The sequence below is a fragment of the Azolla caroliniana genome, unplaced genomic scaffold, assembly GCF_043228905.1.
Source record: "Azolla caroliniana isolate FFs.n. ecotype wild unplaced genomic scaffold, voAzoCaro1.0.p SCAF_20, whole genome shotgun sequence".
Classification (NCBI taxonomy): Eukaryota; Viridiplantae; Streptophyta; class Polypodiopsida; order Salviniales; family Salviniaceae; genus Azolla; species Azolla caroliniana.
This window is the reverse complement of record NW_028230455.1, coordinates 1,077,867-1,095,374: the sequence shown is the minus strand read 5'-3', so window position 1 is coordinate 1,095,374 and position 17,508 is coordinate 1,077,867. Positions and strand designations below refer to the sequence as shown.

At 44.6% G+C, this 17,508-nt stretch overlaps 1 non-coding gene across 1 annotated transcript; it reads left to right on the top strand.

Annotated features, from left to right (window-relative positions):
- The first annotated feature begins 12,496 nt into the window (after positions 1–12,496).
- Positions 12,497–12,570, top strand: TRNAN-GUU (transfer RNA asparagine (anticodon GUU)). The gene has a single exon. It is a non-coding gene; the product is annotated as a tRNA-Asn (tRNA).
- Positions 12,571–17,508: the final 4,938 nt, after the last annotated feature.

Below are 17,508 nucleotides of genomic sequence, written 5' to 3'. Positions count from 1 at the left end.
TGCTGATTTCAACTCAGTCTTTGACACTGCTGATTCCGTTATGTCCAATTCTAGCTTGGTCGCGTTTGTGGCCGTTGTGTCACAGGACGTCTCTGTTCCTGTCACCAATTTGCCCGCAAGATATAGCAACTTTTTGGATGTGTACAAAAAGCGAAATGCAGACCAGTAACGACACATCGCCCCTATGATTGCCCAATCAAACTCCAAGATGGTGCACATCCACCATTTGGGCCCATCTATGGGATATCCGAACCTAAACTTGAGTCTCTTCGCACATATCTGGATGAAAAGCTTGCCAAGGGCTTCATTCAGCCCTCCAAATCACCGGTTGGGGCCCCAATCTTATTTGTCAAAAAGAAGGACAACTCATTACGACTATGAGTGGATTACTGGGGTCTCAACAAAATTACGGTACGTAATCATTATCCATTGCCTTTAATTCCAACACTCCTCGACTGACTTCGAACCAGGCATATCTTCTCCAAAATCGACCTTCAAGGAGCCTATAATCTAGTGCGTATCAAGTCCGGAGAGGAGTGGAAAACAACCTTCCAAACACGCTATGGACATTTCGAGTACAAGGTGATGTCTTTCGGTCTCACCAACCCCCCCCTCACAGTCTTCCAACATATGATGAACAATATATTTCGTGAGTATCTCAATCACTTCGTGGTGATCTACCTTGATGACATTCTAGTTTTTTCTTCCAACACATCGGAGCACACACAACACGTTTGCCTGGTTCTATCCAAACTTCGGCAACATGGGCTTTATGCCAAAAGTGAGAAATGTGAATTCGATCAAACCTCTATCGAATTCCTAGGCTATGTGATTTCACCCTTTGGGATCACAATGGATGCACGCAAGGTAGCGACAATCACGGATTGGCTTGTCCCTACTCGGTTGAAAGAGGTACAATCATTTCTTGGTTTTGCAAATTTCTATCGACAATTTATCAATGATTTTTCCTCGAATCATCTTTACTAGAAAAGATACTCCATTTCTTTGGACCTCAACAACGCAAATAGCTTTTGATGCCCTCAAGGCAGCTTTTCTCATAGCCCTAGTGTAGGTTCACCCCGACCCCACAAGGCCCTTCCAAGTTGAAACCGATGCCTCCAACTTTGCCATTGGAGCTCGTATCCAGGTGCTGACCGACCACAAAAATCTAATTTATGTCACCACCAGTCGTACATTGAATTAGAGTCAAGCCCTATGGTCATCTTTTCTTGCCGACTACAACTTCGAGATCTTGTTTCGACCCGGAGTTCAACATGGGAGAGCTTATGCCCTTTCTCGACGACTTGATTTCGCATTGCGCCCAGGAGATGACGCATATTCGCAACAATCCCATTGTATGTTGAGGCCCGATCAACTTCAGATGTTCGCCACTTGCATGTTGCATGATGATTCTTTGCTCAACGAGATCGCCACGACAACCATGTCAGACCCATTCGCGAAAGACATCATGGCCCACATCAATGACCCATCCACGGACATGAAAAGCTCATATCTCAACCCATTTACAACTTGGGATGGGTTACTATATTGTTATCATCTCCTGTACGTTTCCGAAGGATCGTGTCGTACATGGATACTACAACATTGTCATGATGATCCTCTTGCCGGACACTTTGGGGATACGAAAACCCTGGAGTTACTATCTTGGGGGTTTTGGTGGCCCCAACCTTGGAAATTTGTCAAGGAATTTATGAAGACATGTGATGTATGTGCTCGGTCCAAAACGGCTCACCATCGGCCATACGATCTTCTCCACCCACTCCCAATTCCAAGTCGACCATGGGCCTCTCTATCCATAAACTTTATAAGTGTCCTCCCTCTGGTCGGTGGCCATGACATGGTGCTCGTAATTTTCAATCGATTTTCGAAGATGGCTCACTTTGTTCCATGTTCCAAAACCATTTCCAAAGAAGATACAACTGACTTTTTTCTTAAAAATGTTGTTCGATTACATGGCTTACCCGAGGATATCACCTCTGATTGAGGTTCTCAATTCATTTCCCACTTTTGGCGACGACTTTTGTAGACATTCGGACTTCTGTAAACTGATGGAAAAAACCGAACGAGTCAACCAAATCCTTGAACAATACCTCTAGTGTATCATGATCTACCAACAAGAGGATTGGGTGGACTTCCTTGCAATGACGGATTTTGCCTACAATAATAGTATCCATGCTTCGACTAAGGTTTCCCCCTTCTTTTCAAACTATGTATTTAATCCCCGTTTCAGCATTTCCATACCTTCAACTTCAGTCAATCCTTTGGCAGAGATGCATGCCCACACTTTACACGATGTCCAATGTTACCTCTCCCTAGAGCTTAGTGTCTCTAGAGACCAATGTAAAGATCAGGTGGACTGACATCGCTTGGTTGCACCGACATTTGCAGTCAGGGACATGGTTTGGTTGTTACGTCGCCACATCATGGGGCCAACGTGTTTGGGAGTCGGATAACGTACAAACTTCGATGCATTGGGCAATGAGGATTGCGTCGTTGAATGACACCTTGGTCCCGAGCGCGATGAGTGATTTCATGGCGCAAATGGGGCCATAAGAAGAAAAGTTTCACATGCTCGGGCATGGTAGGGTCAACGCGAACGAGGAGTTGATTGAGGCGAACACCAAATTGGCCCACGGGTTCGTGTGATTGCTGCTGCAACGTTTCGAGTTGTTGCAACGCCGTTTGGGCTGAATTTTGATGGGCAAAGTTTTGCATGAGGAGATCTCAGAGGATGACCTAATGCTCTGTCATTTCAGTTGATTGTTGTATGTACCAGGTGGTGACGAATTTTCGAGCAGGATACAAACTTCCAAAGCTTTGAGCCCGATTGGAAAGTTAAAGCTATGGTTTGATCATGATGCTTGTTTTTGTCACTAAAGCTAGGGTTTGATGATGTTTCACATAAATTGGTATTTTCAGGAACTTACATGTGATAGCCATAGATATCGACTTGAGCAAGATCGAGTACACACGCAACAATGCCAAAGTCTATGGTATTGAGGATCGAATCCACTTCATCATTGACGACTTCTCCCAATTGGCACCAATATTCAAGCCAACTATTGTAAAGATGATCGTGTGGTTTAGGATCCTATTATTGATGTTATCTAAGTTGAAGGTTTACCAATTATAATTATGGATACCTTTCTTGAATACCTCTTGGAACAATACGTTATATACATATGGTATCCATACCGTACCTAACGTACCTATAATTGGTGCATCTTGTACGACCAAGATGCGTAGTTGGATCTGTCGAGCTTCTCCGTCGAGAGTGAGCTAGCCATTCCTCGGTCCATTCTATTCTTCTTCTTTGTTTCTTTTACCGGAAATTAGGTTTATGTTTGCAGTACAGGATTTCTCACCCGCGCTCTGATACCATGTAAAAGATAGCGTGAGGAAGCTAAGAAAAGGTTTAATGAAGACCATAGAAACAGAGATAAAGGTTTAATGAAGACCTTAAACACACATACACGGGAGAGAGAAGAATACCAAAACTTCATTTCAAAATAATACTTTGTGTACATCGAGTGTGCTCAGAGAAAACTTTTATACAAGTCCTTACACGGACTAACACAAGTACCATAAGTACTTGGATGCTCATAAATGAGCCTCTATACGAACTCCAAGGACTATGCCTACGTACTAGGCTTAGACCGTAGGCCTCTAATGGCCTACCGGTTCACACTATTCCGGAGTATGATCCGGTTCCCTGGTTTTTGGATATCGAACCGGCTCTGGCTTATTCAACCGATCTGGATTTGGTTGAGGTTGTCCGCTCAAGAAATGGCACAATCCTCAATTCCTGCAAACATTCTAAACACACATAAAATTTCATTAGTGGAGTTAAGAAAGCAAAACTATCACATTTGGAGTGCTCGACTTGAATTATTATTCCAACACTACAAACTTTGGATGTAGTGTCAGGATCATCAACAAAACTTGTTGCCGCTGGACCTGATCAAATTATTTGGGAGGAGAAAAACCTTGTGGAAAAGATGGAATTGCTAGCACATATATCAGATTTTCAACGAGAAGCAATTAGAAAGCTACAAACTTCGCATCAAATTTGAGGGAAATTTAAGACACAATACGAACCAAGGACTGATGTAGTACAAGTGCACACAATACGTGTATATGTCACATTAACAATGAAAGAAGAAGAAGATGTAGATAACTTTGTAACCACATGGGAAAAGAAATTGGATGATACAATCACATCTAGTTTGGACGTTTCCAACAAACTACAAAGATGTTTATTATATTAGGAATACGCGGAATAATGCTCGGCCACAACCGAGACTTCAATCACTTCGTTTGAATCACAAACACAGAAGAAATGGGCAATGAGGGTAAATGCACATTTACACAGACAATATGAGAGAGGGTACACAATATGTTAACGTGGAAAACCCTGAGAGGGAAAAACCATGGGAGCCCACAGGCTCCAAACTATCACTATGTAAGAAGAATACAACAGGAAGAGCATAGAGGCAGCGACCTCGTGCTCTCGATCTTCGCCTGGCGGTGGTTACAACAGAGACACGCTCTGTATCGCTCTCTCTCTCTTTGCTACACTCTATACAACAATTACACAGATAACACTATACATAGTAATGACTCTATTTACTCTATTTGCCCTAGGTCATATTTATACTAATATGACATTAGGACTATTTATAGATATAGCCCCAATGGGCTCTCAGAAACATATTTCCATATATGTCCCTTCATCCGGTGAGAGGTTCTCACCGGGCCTGCATCATCCGGTTCTCACCGGGTCTTCCTTGCCGGGTACTCGTCATCCCATCCGGAGGGACTGAAATCCTAACATATTATTAGGTGCTTTACCGTCTTCTTGGTCATCCTTCGTAACTACACAAATTTAAATAAACAAGCCATTGTGGAAGAACTCATGGGAGACATAAGATAAGATGACTCGATGAGAAAGACAAGAGAAGAAAACACATCGACACAAGCAATCACTATGGCAGCCTATCAACCTCATTACAAAACACCACAAAGATACAAGGTTTTCAAGGTCTAATGGATTAATGCACCTATGAATAAAGGAGGAATGAAGTTCACTAATTCTTATTGCAACATTTGCTACCACTCACCACAAGAATGTAAAGGAAAACAAAAGATTCGAAGATTTCCAAGCAACATTTGTTGATCACAAGCGCACATTGTAGAGGAATTTGAAGAAGAAGAGGTTTATGCCGCTTCAATGGAAGAAAAGGACGAATACAAAGAAGAAGACTAAAACGACTTGATTGAAGCGTTCGTGGCTGAAGCACTTACCCCGGACACACCAAGAAAGAAGGATGACAAATGGTACCTCGACACCGGAGCAACGAATCATCTCACACATCGATTGGATTGGTTTCAAAGGTACACACCCCTAAAAAATCCAATAACTATTAGATTTGGAAATAATGGAGTAAAGCAAGGATTAGGTAAAGGCCAACTTACATTTCATCTCCCCGAAGGAGGTGGTTACCAGTATCAATAAAGTAAATTACATTACATTGCTTCAATACCTCACTAGGTTAGAGTGTATGGTTTAGTTGATGTTCAAGCCCACTTTTGTGAAGATGATCATATTGTTTAGGATCCTATAAACTAATGATGTCATTGAAGCTCAAGGTTTAACAATTAGAGGTAGGGTTCCTTTTCTTGAATAGTTCAATTGGTTTGACCAGATGGTTGTTTAGCACAAGGTGAATGGTTCAATTGGTTACCAATATCAATCACGTTAGTTAGAGTGTCACATTTCATTACTAACTCACTTGGTTAGAGTGCATGGTTGCTAACCATAAGCGTGGTGGTTCAATCGCAACTTGGAGTGGTGATAAAAATGACGAATATTGGTCATGATATATATTATTAGTTTGATTACATCTATAGATTGAAAATGAGAATATATAGTTGAGGTTCAAGCGCACTACTGTGAAGGTGATCATCTTGTTTAGGATCCTATGAACTTTTGATGTCGTCTAACTTCAAAGATTACGAATTATAATTATGTATCCCCTTCTTGAATAGTTAAATTGGTTTGACCGAATAGTCGTTAACCATAAGGTGGATGGGGCAAGATGCTTATCAATATCTTTTAATGTGTGTTTCATTAACATGGTTCATTTATGTTATTTAGCTTCAAAAGCTCAGTTGGTTGGAGTGTATGGCTATTAACCATAAGGTCGGTGGTTCAAGCCCCACTTAGAGCGGTCATTAGTGTTGGGATTTCGGTCCCTTCGTATGGGATGGTCGGATGTCGAAGATGAATGCCGACGAGCCCGGTTTCGGTTTCGGATCCGGATGATGAAGACCCCGACTTCAGAGTCGGATGGCGAATGTACCCGAAGAAGAGATCCGGACGCAGGGACATATCCGTGAATATGTTCGCTATGGGCCCCTGAGGCTACAGTTGTAAATAGCCCAAAGTCATATAAGTATAAATATGACTTAGGGCAAATAGTTTTAGAGTTGCTTCTTATTTTTCTGTTTTTCCACTCAAGAGGAGTGAAGTGCAAGCAGCCGTGAGAGAGAGAGAGAGATAGAGCGCGAGAGAGGAAGAGGACGACGCCTCTGTGTATTTCCGCCGCCTGTGGCGAGGACAGCGAGCTCAAGGTCGTCGCCTTGGAGCTCGTCATTATATACTTCTCTTTGTATAGTGTTGTTTGGAGTCTTGTACTCCCGTGGTTTTTCCCATCTAGGGTTTTCCACGTAAATCCCTGTGTTCGCGTCTGTTTCTCTTTGGTTCCTATTTTCTGCTGCATTGATCCGCGATTACTCGGTTGTGGCCGAGAGAAGAAGGTGAATCGAAGCGTTGATTCTCGACAAACTGGTATCAGAGCGACTGTTGCAGAAAATGGAAGGCGGCGGCAGTGGGCAGCCGATGATGATGGTGCTGAATGCACAGAATTACGCCGACTGGAAGATCAAGATGGAGGATCTTCTGATCGTTCGGGACCTGTACGAACCGATTGACAGGTCGGAAATACCGAAGGGGGTACTTGAGTCGGAGTGGAAGCTCCTGAACCGGAAAGCCGTAGCGACGATCCGACAATATGTCGATGTAAGCGTCCTACAACATGTGGCGAACGACACCAACGCATATGACATGTGGCGGAAGTTGTCGGGCCTCTACGAGAGGAAGAATGCATTGAACCGGACCTCCCTGATGAGGAAGATTGTGAATCTCAAGTACCGGGACGGCGAGAGTATGGTGGAACACGTAAGCACGTTCATGGGATTCGTGAACCAGCTTGCGGCGATCAAGTTCCCGTTGGAGGATGCAATGCAAGCCATCATCCTGATGTGTACATTGCCAGAAAGCTGGGAGAACTTGGTGGTGACTCTCAGCACCTCCTGCACCGAAGATAACTTGTCCTTACAAACGGTAAAGACAAGTATTTTGAATGAAGAAGCGCGTCGGAGAGATAAGGAACCGACCTCCGACCCGAAGATGTTGTTTACCGAATCGGATCGGGGAAGACAATGGAACCGGAGTCCGCAAAGACGGGAGAAGTCGGGGACCCGGTCGCAGTCAAGAGGAAGGCCCACATGCTTCCACTGTGGGAAGCCGGGGCACTTCCGAAAGAATTGTCGGCATTACCGAAAAGACAACGGAGCCGACGACACCGATTCGAAGAAGTCACCGGAGAGAAACGGTGCATACCGGGGAGCCACGGACCGGAGAGGTTCGGATCGGCGAGGGCAGGACCGGAAAGGAACGATGGCACTCGCGGCAAGTGAAGAAGAAATCATGCTCATCACCGAAGAAGGTGAGCTAAACATTGCCGACGATGAGACGACCTGGGTGGTCGATTCCGGAGCATCGTTCCACCTGACCCCGGAGAGAAGATACTTCTCATCCTACACAGCCGGTGAGCATGGCTGTGTTCGGATGGGAAACGAAGGTACGTGCCGGATTGCCGGCATAGGAGATGTGTGGCTGACAACCCCGACCGGATGCAAAATGCTGTTGAAGAATGTCCGACACGTTCCGGAGGTCCGACTGAACCTGATTTCGGCCGGGAGGCTAGATGACGAAGGCTACACGGGTAGCATCCAGAACGGCGTAATGAAGTTCAGCAAGGGGAGCCTGATAGTGGCTCGGGCCCGGAAAGACAACACACTGTACCTGATGAATGCCCGGTTATGTCCGGAAGAGCTGAATGTGGCAGCCGACACTGCCGGTGAGCTGTGGCACAAGAGACTGTGCCATATGAGTGAGAAGGGGATGAAGAGGCTTGCAGAAGACAATCTTATTCCAGTGAAGCATGTGCACCTGGAGAGGTGCACCGACTGCCTGGCCGGTAAGCAAAACCGGACCTCCTTCCAGTCAAGGCCACCGACGAGACGTAGCGCACCATTGGAGTTGGTGCACACTGATGTGTGTCAGGTAGAAACGAAGTCACATGGCGGAGCCCAGTACTTCGTAACATTCATCGATGATCATAGCCGAAAACTGTGGACGGCACCGATGAAGACAAAGGACCAAGTGTTGTGCGTCTTCAAAGATCTCCACGCGAGAGTGGAAAGGGAATCCGGCAAGAAGCTGAAAGCGATACGAGCGGATAACGGAGGGGAATACCGGGGGCAGTTCCAGGAGTACTGTCGCTCGAAGGGAATCCGGCTCGAGTTTACTGTGCCGAAGACGCCGGAACTGAACGGGCTGGCCGAGAGGATGAACCGGACCATAATGGAGAGGGTCCGGAGTATGCTGGCGCATGCGAAATTACCCAAGGGATTTTGGGCTGAGGCAATGTCGACGGCGACATATGTGATAAACAGATCACCCTCAGTACCTTTGGACGGAGACACGCCGCAGAGAGTGTGGACCGGTAGGGAAGTATCCTACCGGCATCTGAAGGTGTTCGGGTGTCTCGCATACGTGCATGTGGCAAAGGACCGGAGAGGGAAGCTAGATCCAAAGACCCGGCCATGCATATTCCTCGGTTACGGCGACGACGAGTTCGGCTACCGAGTATGGGACCCGGTCGACAAGAAGATATTCAGGAGTCGAGACATCATCTTCATGGAGGACAAGACACTCGCCGACTTGGAGTCGGAGAAGAAGATGAAGAGCTCCAAGTCGACCGGTGAGGATAAACTCTACGAGGAGCAGTCCCGACCGGCAAGGGACCGGTTAGCACTCGAGGATCCGGCCGAAGACGGTGAAGAAAGAGAACCGGCCGAGGAAGATGAAAATGATACCGGAACCGTTCCCGATCCCGAAATGGATTCGGATGAAGAAGAAGAATCAGAAGAACCGGTTACCGAAGCTCCGGAACGGAGATATCCTCTAAGAGAGAGAAGGGCCCCCCGGAGATTTCCGGAACCAGAGCACGTGCTGCTAAGCGACGAAGGGGAGCCGGAGAGCTTTGAAGAAGCAAAGCATGACACCCAGAGCCGCAGGTGGTTGAGTGCCATGCAGGACGAGATGGATTCCCTGCATGAGAACCACACATATGAACTTGTGGAGCTGCCGAAAGGAAAACGGGCACTCCGTAACAAGTGGGTGTTCAAGCTGAAACCGGGAGATGCCGGAAACCCCCCGAGATACAAAGCCAGGATCGTGGTGAAGGGGTTCCAGCAGAAGAAGGGCGTCGACTTCGACGAAATATTTGCCCCGGTAGTAAAGATGACCTCCATCCGGACGGTGCTGAGCATAGCGGCAAGTATGGACCTCGAGGTAGAACAGATGGACGTGAAGACGGCATTCCTTCACGGTGACCTCGAAGAAGAGATCTACATGCAGCAACCGGAGGGATTCGAGAAGAAAGGGAAGGAGCACCTGGTATGTCGGTTGAAAAAGAGCCTTTACGGACTGAAGCAGGCTCCCCGACAATGGTACCGGAAGTTCGACTCCTTCATGACCGACGAAGGGTACCTCAAAACGCAGTCCGACCACTGCGTGTTTGTGAAGAAGTTCGAAGGAGGAGACTTTCTAATACTCCTCCTGTACGTGGACGACATGTTGATCGTCGGACGGGACCAGGTCAAGATACGGATGCTGAAGAAGGCTCTTCACCGAACCTTCTCAATGAAGGACCTGGGTCCGGCGAGGCAAATACTAGGGATGCACATCATCCGGGACCGGAAGAAGAAGCAGTTGTGGCTGTCACAGGAGAAGTACGTGACGAAGGTGCTTCACCGGTTCAACATGTCGGAAGCAAGACCGGCCGGATCGACCCTCCCGGCAAACTGCAAGCTGTCCAGCAAGCAAAGTCCCAAGACAAAGGCTGAAAAGGAGGATATGATGAAAGTACCGTATGCCTCAGCCGTCGGGAGCTTGATGTACGCCATGGTGTGTACGAGACCGGACATCGGATATGCAGTCGGAGTGGTGAGCCGGCACATGAGCAATCCCGGCAAAGAGCATTGGAACGCGGTCAAGTGGATACTCCGATACCTGAAGGGCACAACGAATGTGTGCCTCCGATTCGGCTCCGGTAAACCCGAACTCGACGGTTTCACCGATTCGGATATGTCGGCTGATGCAGATACCAGCCGGTCCACATCAGGGTATGTGATGACGTATGCAGGGGGAGCTGTTTCATGGCAGTCGAGGCTGCAGAAGACGGTTGCGTTGTCAACCACGGAGGCGGAGTACATGGCAGCTGTTGAAGCCGGCAAGGAAATAATATGGATGAAGGACTTCATTAGAGAGCTCGGTATCCAACAGGAGGAGTACCGACTCTACTGCGATAGTCAGAGTGCAATCCACCTTGCGAAGAACGCGGCCTATCACTCCCGGACTAAGCACATCCAGCGAAGATATCACTGGATCCGGGAAAGGATAGAAGACAAGGAGTTCGTGCTGACGAAGATCCACACGGACGAGAACGGGTCGGATATGCTGACCAAGGTGCTCACACCCGACAAGCTGGAAGCATGTCGGAAGAGGATCGGATTGGAGAGACATCCCATGCCGAAGTGAAGGGGGAGTTTGTTGGGATTTCGGTCCCTTCGTATGGGATGGTCGGATGTCGAAGATGAATGCCGACGAGCCCGGTTTCGGTTTCGGATCCGGATGATGAAGACCCCGACTTCAGAGTCGGATGGCGAATGTACCCGAAGAAGAGATCCGGACGCAGGGACATATCCGTGAATATGTTCGCTATGGGCCCCTGAGGCTACAGTTGTAAATAGCCCAAAGTCATATAAGTATAAATATGACTTAGGGCAAATAGTTTTAGAGTTGCTTCTTATTTTTCTGTTTTTCCACTCAAGAGGAGTGAAGTGCAAGCAGCCGTGAGAGAGAGAGAGAGATAGAGCGCGAGAGAGGAAGAGGACGACGCCTCTGTGTATTTCCGCCGCCTGTGGCGAGGACAGCGAGCTCAAGGTCGTCGCCTTGGAGCTCGTCATTATATACTTCTCTTTGTATAGTGTTGTTTGGAGTCTTGTACTCCCGTGGTTTTTCCCATCTAGGGTTTTCCACGTAAATCCCTGTGTTCGCGTCTGTTTCTCTTTGGTTCCTATTTTCTGCTGCATTGATCCGCGATTACTCGGTTGTGGCCGAGAGAAGAAGGTGAATCGAAGCGTTGATTCTCGACAATTAGTTGTTAACAATAAGGTCAATTGTGGAAGATGGTTACAAGTATCGATCAAGTAAACTACCGTTCCATTACTTCAATAGCTCACTTGGTTAGAGCATATGGACCTTAAACATAAGGTCGGTGGTTGGTTAGATTGTATGGCCCTCAGTGTCAATAATATGTGTTTACATTTGGTTCATGTTATGTTGTGTTGCTTCAATACCTTTGTTGGTTAGAGCATAAGGTTGTTAACCATAAGGTCGTTGGTTCAAGAACACATTGGAACGGTCATTTGTTGTCAACGGTAAGGTCAATGGTCGAAGATGGTTACCAGTATCAATCAAATAAATTACACTACATTACCTCAGTAGCTTGAACACTTGATGTTCAAGCCCACTTTTGTGAAGACGGTCATATTGTTTAGGATCCTATAAACTAATGATGTCATCGAAACTCAAGGTTTAGTAATTAGAAGTAGGGTTCCCATTCTTGAATATTTCAATTGGTTTGATCATATGGTTGTTAAGCACAAAGTCAATGGTTCAATTGGTTACCAATATCAATCACGTTAGTTAGAGTGTCACATTTCTTTAGTATCTCAGTTTGTTAGAGCATAAGGTTGTTAACCATAAGCTTGGTGTTTCAAGCGCAACTTGGAGTGGTGATAAAAATCACCAAGATTGGTCATGATATATTTTATCAGTTTGATTACATCTTTAGATTGAAATTGAGAATATATAGTTGGGGTTCAAGTGCACTACTTTTGATGTCATTTAAGTTCACGGATTACGAATTACAATTACGTATCCCCTTTTTGAATAGCTAAATTAGTTTGACCAAATAATCGTTAACCATAAGGTGAACTGTACAATATCCTTATCAAAATTAATAATGTGTGTTTACGTTTAGTCAAATTATGATATGTTGCTTCAATAGCTCAGTTGGTTAGAGCGTATGGCTGTTAATCATAAGGTCGGTGGTTCAAGCCCACCTTGGAGCGGTTATTAGTTGTTAACCATAAGGCGATGGTCAAAGGTGGTTACAAGTATCAATCAAGTAAACTACCTTTACATTCCTTCAATAGCTCATTTGGTTAGAGCATATAGACCTTAAATATAAGGTCCATGGTTGGTTAGAGGGTATAGCCCTTAACCATAAGGTCTCTGGTCTAAGGTGGTTACTACTATCAATCAAGTGTTAACACTTTGGTTCAATAGCTCAGTTAGTTAGGGCATATGGCCCTTAACCATAAGGTTATTGGTCCAAGGTGGTTACCAGTATCAATCAAGTAAATTACATTACATTTCTTCAGTAGATCAGTGGGTTAGAGCGTATGGCTCAGTTGAGGTTCAAGCCCACTTTTGTGAAGATGATCATATTGTTTAGGATCGTATAAACTAATGATGTCATCAAAACTCAAGGTTTAACAATTAGAAGTAGGGTTCCTATTCTTGAATAATTGAATTGGTTTGATCATATGGTTGTTTAGCAGAAGGTCAATGGTTCAATTGTTTACCAATATTAATCATGTTAATTTTGAGTGTCACATTTCTTTACTAGCTCACTTGGTTAGTGTGTATGGTTGTTAACCATAAGCTTGGTGGTTCAAGCGCAACTTGGAGTGGTGATAAAAATCACCAATATTGGTCATGATATATGTTATTAGTTTGATTACATCTATATATTGAAAATGAGTATATATAGTTGAGGTTCAAGCGCACTACTATGTAGATGATAATCTTGTTTAGGATCCGATAAATTTTTTGATGTCATCTATGTTCAAGGATTACCAATTGTTAGAAATCAACCGGCCACAACTGGTTTCAGAAAAACGTGCAAACACAGAGCCACTAATATTTTACGTGGAAAACCCGAAATGGGAAAAACCACGGGGGTCCACAAACCCCAAGAAAACAACTCAGTGTAGTAGAGAGGAAGTACAAATACGGAACTTTGAGGCAACAACCTCGAGTTCTCCTTTGTGTGACAGACGGCTACAGAGTTACACTTTCACTCTCTCACGCTCATTGTTACAGCGGGAACTACGTCGTTCTAACTTTTCAATAATTATCAACTACCTTCATAGTAAAATTTTCCCTAGTTGCTTATAAACAAAAACAACTTTCTAGTTGTTTACAAGTATAACCCACAAGGGCAATTTAGACTATTTACAATTATAGTCTTCCGAAACAATTTCGGTTTTCGATTACGATTTCGATTACGGTTTCAGATTACGATTTCAGTTTCGGTTTCGGTTTTGGCCTCAACCGAGATAGTCACCAACGCGCTCCTTCTCTTCCCATCCGGAGGGACATGTTTCCCAACAAACTCCCCCTTCACTCCGGCATGGGGTACTTCATCAAACTAACTCTCTGTCGGCACGCGTTTAGCTTTTTGGCTGACAACACCTTTGTCAGCATATCCGATCCATTTTCGGCCATGTGGATATTCACTAGAGCAAACTCCTTTTCTTCTACTTGCTCTCGGAGCCAATGATATCTTCTGTGGATGTGTTTGGTCTTCGAGTGATAGGCGGCATTTTTCGTAAGGTGGATGGCACTCTGGTTATCGCAATGTAGTTCGAATTCCTCCTGCCGCATTCCTAGTTCACCGATAAACTCCTTCATCCATATGATCTCCTTGCCGACTTCCGCTGTGGCCATATATTCGGCTTCCGTGGTTGACAGCGCCACGACCTACTACAACCTCGACTGCCACGAAACGGCTCCCCCTGCATAAGTCATTACGTACTCAGACGTGGATTGGCTGGTATCCACATCACCCGACATGTCTGAGTCAGTATAAACTTCTAGTGTGGGGTTACCTGAACCGAAATGAAGACATATGTTTGAGGTCGCTTTTTGGTACCACCATATCCACTTGATGGCAACCCAATGCTCTCTTCCAGGTTTGCTGATGTATCGGCTAACCACACCGACTGCATATCCTATGTTTGGCCTGGTACATACCATCGCGTACATGAAGCTTCCGACTGCTAAGGCATAAGGAAGCTTTGACATCTCGGCCTTCTTGGTTTTCGATTTCAGACATTTTTCTTTGCTTAGCTTGCAATTCGTCGGCAGTGTCAAGCCGACCGATTTCGCACCTTCCATGCCAAATCTTTGGAGCACCTTTGTCAAGTATTTTTCTTGTGACAAACACAATAATGTGCATCCCGAAAATTGTGCATCCCCAGGATTTGCTTTGCCGGATCCATATCATTCATTGAGAACTATTTGCTCAAAGCCTTTTTCAGCACTCGGATCTTGAGTCTAATTTTTTATGTCATCTAAGTTCAAGGATTACGAATTACAATTACGTATCCCCTTCTTGAATAGTTAAATGGGTTTGACCGAATAACCGTTAACCATAAGGTAAATGGTGCAAGATGCTTATCAGTATCAATAATGTGTGTTTTGTTTGATTCAATTTATGTTATGTAACTTCAATAGATCAGTTGGTTAGAGCGTATGGTTATTAACCATAAGGTTGGTGGTTCAAGCCCAACTTGGAGCGGTACTTATTAGTTGTTAACCATAACGCAATTGTCAACGGTGGTTACAAGTATTAGTGAAGTAAACTACCGTTACATTCCTTCAATACCTCAATTGGTTAGAGCATATGGATATTAAACATAAGGTCCGTGGCATATAGCCCTTAACCATAAGGTCTTACATCTAGTCTAAGGTGGTTACTACTATCAATCAAGTGTTACATTGGTTTAGTAGCTCAGTTGGTTAGGGCGTATTGCCCTTAACCATAAGGTTATTGGTCCAAGGTGGTTACAAGTATCAATCAAGTAAATTACATTACATTTCTTCAATAGCTAAATGGGTTAGAGCATATGGCTCAGTTGAGGTTCAAGCCCACTTTTGTGAAGATGATCATATTGTTTAGGTGTTGGTTAGGGTGTTTATTTTTAACCATAAGCGTGGTGGTTCAAGCGCAACTTGAAGTAGTGATAAAAATCACCAATATTGGTCATGATATATTTTATTAGGTTGATTACATCTATAGATTGTAAATGAGAATATATAGTTGAGGTTCAAGCGCACTATTGTGAAGATGATCATCTTGTTTAGATTCCAATAAAATGTTGATGTCATCTAAGTTCAAGGATTACCAATTATAATTATGCATCCACTTCTTGAATAGTTAAATTGGTTTGACCAAACAGTCGTTAACCATAAGGTGAATGGTGCAAGATGCTTATCATTATCAATAATGTGTGTTTCGTTTGGTGCAAGTTATCTTATGCGGTTTCAATAGCGTAGTTGGTTAGAGCGTATGGCCCTTAACCATAAGGTCGGTGTTTCAAGTCCACCTTGGAGCAGTCTTTAGTTATTAACCATAAGGTCAATGGTTGAAGGTGGTTACAAGTATCAATCAAGTAAACTACCATTACATTCCTTCAATAGCTCAATTGGTTAGAGCATATGGACCTTAAACATAAGGGCCGTGGTTGGTTAGAGCGTATAGCCCTAAACCATAAGGTCTCTGGTCTAAGGTGGTAACTACTATAAATAAAGTGTTACATTGGTTCAGAAGCTCAGTTGGTTAGGGCGTATGGACCTTAACCATAAGGTTATTGGTCCAAGGTGGTTACTAGTATCAATCAAGTAAATTACATTACATTGCTTCAAGAGCTCAATTGGTTAGCGCATATGGGTCAGTTGAGGTTCAAGCCCACTTTTGTGAAGACGATCATATTGTTTAGGCTCTTATAAACTAATGATGTCATCGAAGTTCAAGGTTTAACAAATAGAAGTAGTGTTTCCTTTCTTGAATAGTTCAATTGATTTGATCATATGGCTGTTTAGCACAAGGTCAATGGTTTAATTGGTTACCAATATCAATCACATTAGTTAGATTGTCACCTTATTTAGTAGCTAAGTTGGTTAGAGTGTATTGTTAACCATAAGCTCGGTGGTTCAAACGTAACTTGGAGTGGTCATAAAAGATATCAATATTGGTCATGATATATTTTACTAGTTTATGATCGGCGGATGCCGATACTACGTCATCTTCATCGGCAACTATTCCCGTTACACGTGGATCTTTCAGATGAAGAAGAAGAGTGAAGTGCTCTCCCATTTCCAAAAGCTCAAGGGCCAAGTGGAAAAAGAAACCGGTCGGCACATTCGATGCTTACGATCAGATGGAGGAAAGGAGTTACACTTCTCTGAAGAATTCACCTCCTACCTCCAAAGTGAAGGCATCCAGAGAGAATTCTCATGCTGACACACACCCCAACAAAATGGAGTCGCCGAAAGGAAGAATCGGAACATAATTGAGGTAGCATGCGCCATGATGCATGAGAAGCACATGCCGAACTTCTATTGGGCCGAAGTGGCATCGACGGCCGTGTACCTCATGAATCGATGCACCACCAATGGAGTGCATGGGCTAACTGCATACGAGCTCCTTGTTGGAAGGAAGCTAATCCTTTAGCACCTCAAGGTATTCAGAAGCATTGCGAATGTACGCATCCCGAACAAACAACGACATAAGCCCAAAGTGAAGTCGGAGAAATGTATCCTCATAGGATACTCATTTGAGAAGAAGGTATACGAGTGCTTCAACCTCTTGACCCAAGCAATTCGGATAAGTCGGGATGTAGTCTTTGATGAATCGGCATCCTGGTATAAGCCCGATTCGGCTCCACCTGACTCGGAGGACGATATTCGGACAAGTCCTCTACCAAAGGACAATACAAGCCTATTCGAGCCTTCAAGCAATCCAACCACGTCACGATCAAGTACGACCTTGGACAATGGCAAAGGTAAGATGCCCGAATATGAAGTTGACCATCCCGACACCGGTGACTCGGATCTGTTAGCTCGCTCACTAGACAGTGAGTTTGGTGTACCCATCATAGGATACCCGGAGTACAGAAGGCGCTGACATCAGCAAGCCAAAAACTTTGACGCTCTTCTAG